General features: G+C 55.7%; 1 pseudogene; it reads left to right on the forward strand.

Moving 5' to 3' along the window:
- Positions 1-504: 504 nt before the first annotated feature.
- The window catches only part of LOC101349809 (cyclin-I-like), an 8,398-nt pseudogene continuing 6,464 nt past the window's right edge, over positions 505-2,438 (forward strand).

Genomic DNA, 2,438 nt, shown 5'->3' on the forward strand with positions numbered 1-2,438 from the left:
GCCGGGCAGTGAGCAGGGCCTGGGAGGAAGATGACGGGGGGAGGTGGGCGGGGCCTAGAGACAAAGTCAGCGAAGCAGGCGGGTCTTGGAGACTGATTGCTGTTACGTGGGCGGGGCCTAGGGAAATGACAAGGAAGTGTGCGGGACGGGGCAGTGGGCAGGGCCCGGGAGGGAGATGACTGAGAGGTGGGCGTGGTCTAAGGAGTAAATCAGTGAAATGGGCGGGACTGGCAGACGGCTGTCAGCGGGAGTGGGCGGGGCCTAGGGAAATAACAGGGAAGTGGGCGGGACTAGGAAGTGGGCAGGGCCTGGCGGGAAGATGATTGGGAGGTGGGCGGGGCCTAGGGAAAAGTAAGCGAAAAGGGCGGGAGTGGGAGACTGATGTCCGGGAGAGTGGGCGGGGCCCAGGGAAGTAACGGGGAAGTGGGCGGAACGAAGAGCAGGAGGGGAGGGCCCACCTTTCTCTGAGCCCCGCAGGGTAAAGCCGCATCGGCGCTGCCGATAATGTTGGCCCAGTGGCCTCGGCGCTGGATATTCGAGATGCTGGGCGATTCCCCGGTGGCCACCTACGGACTGAAAGCCGCGGTGGGACGGGCAGGGACCCGCCCCATTCCCCGGCGCCCTCGCAGCGCCTCATTGGCCGGGTGCGCCGACCTCCGACCAATAGGAGGTGCCTCCGGACTCACCGGGTCTCACGGTCCCAGAGGGGGCTGGCCGGCGGGGACGCGGGCAGGGTGCTTCCCTGGTTCAGGTCCCGGAGCTAAGGCCCCGTCTGATCTGGCTCCGGTCTACCCTGTCCCGGCTCCCCCGTCTGCACGCTCCCTCCCGGCTCTGCCTCTGAAGCTCCGAAGCCCTAGAGCAACTTCTCTCTTTCCAGCCTAGAACCTCCCTACACATCTGGGCCGTTCTGTGCAGCCTGGACTGAGGCTCTTGGGCCACCAGGGGGCGCCTGCCTCTGGGAGTGGGTCTGAGTCTTCTGGGAGTAGGTTCTGGGTTCCCTTTCGGTTGTACTGTCTTTTACTTTAATCCTACTTTCAGCTGTCTCCAGATCTGCCCATGTTGGGGCGTGTGTGTGTGTGTGTGTGTGTGTGTGAGAGAGAGAGATATTGTGTGTCTCCGGCTGTGTATCCCAGAGTCCTGAGTCTCTCTGAGGTAATTTATGTATTAGTGGGATTGTGTGCCCCTGGCTGTCCCCCACCTGCTTGCTGGGACTGGGTATGTGACAGGGACTCTGTCTCTCCAGGACTTTCTCCACTGTGCTTGTGTGTGTCTGTGATTGTGTGCCCCCCAACTCCCTGTGTGTGATTGCAGTATGCCCCGACTATGTGCCCGGTGTGGCTCCAGGTGAATGTCCCTGTGTATCCATGTCGTGTGTCCAGGTGAGTGAGTTGTGTGTCTCTATGTTATGGAATGTGTTGGAATCCTAACCCCTATACTTGTGGATGTAATGCAGTGTAACGTAATGTAATCACTTCCCGTAATGTAATTTAACCCATCACTCAGTTGCTGTCATACCAGCGTGGGGTGGATCCTCAACCTAATTACTTCCGAGTTATATAAAGAGCAGCATAGACAGAGACATGGGTGAAGACACAGGGGGAAGATGGACACTATCTGACAGCTTTAGAGGTAGATGCATGTACAAGTCCAGGAACGCCAAAGATTGCTGGCAGCTACTAGAAGCTGAAATACACAAGGAAGGACCTCCCCCTGGAGACAGGCCTTGAATTTGGACTTCTATCCTTCTGAACTGTGAGAAAACAAATTTCTGTTCTTTAAAGCCACCCACTTGTGGTATTTGTGCTACAGCAGCACTAGGAGACAAAGACACTAAGTGTGCCCCTGGTTAGCTTTGGGGGCTGCCCCTGTGTATTTATGATTGTGTTTCTGCTTATCTGTCTCAGTATCTGTCTTAGTCATCTAGTGCTGCTGTAACAGAAATACCAGTAGGCTACAAGTCCAAATTCAGGGTGCCAGCTCCAGGGTAAGGCTTTCTTTCTCTGTCGGCTCTAGAGGAAGGTCCTTGTGATGCATCAGTCTTCCCTTAGTCTGGGAGCATCTTGGCTCAGGAACCTCAGGTCCAAAGGATGCGCTGTGCTCCCGGCACTGCTTTCTTGGTGGTATGAGGTCCCCCTGTTTCTCTGCTCGCTTCTCTCTTTTATATCTCAAGTGATTGCCTCACTGGAGAAGGATGTAGAACAAAATTCTAACATACACAAAAAAAGACCAGATTTACTGGCCTAAAAGAGACTGGAGAAATCCCGAGAGTATGGCCCCCAGCCACCCTTTTAGCTCAGTGGTGAAGTCACTTCTGAGGTTCACCGTTCAGCCAGGGAGTGGACAGCCCCATAAAACCAAATGGGACTAATGAGGCTCAGCAGTCCAGGGACAAGGACTAGAAGGCAGAAGGGGACAGGAAAGCCAGCGATAGGGAACCC

Source organism: Trichechus manatus, unplaced genomic scaffold, assembly GCF_000243295.1.
Source record: "Trichechus manatus latirostris isolate Lorelei unplaced genomic scaffold, TriManLat1.0 scaffold00057, whole genome shotgun sequence".
Classification (NCBI taxonomy): Eukaryota; Metazoa; Chordata; class Mammalia; order Sirenia; family Trichechidae; genus Trichechus; species Trichechus manatus.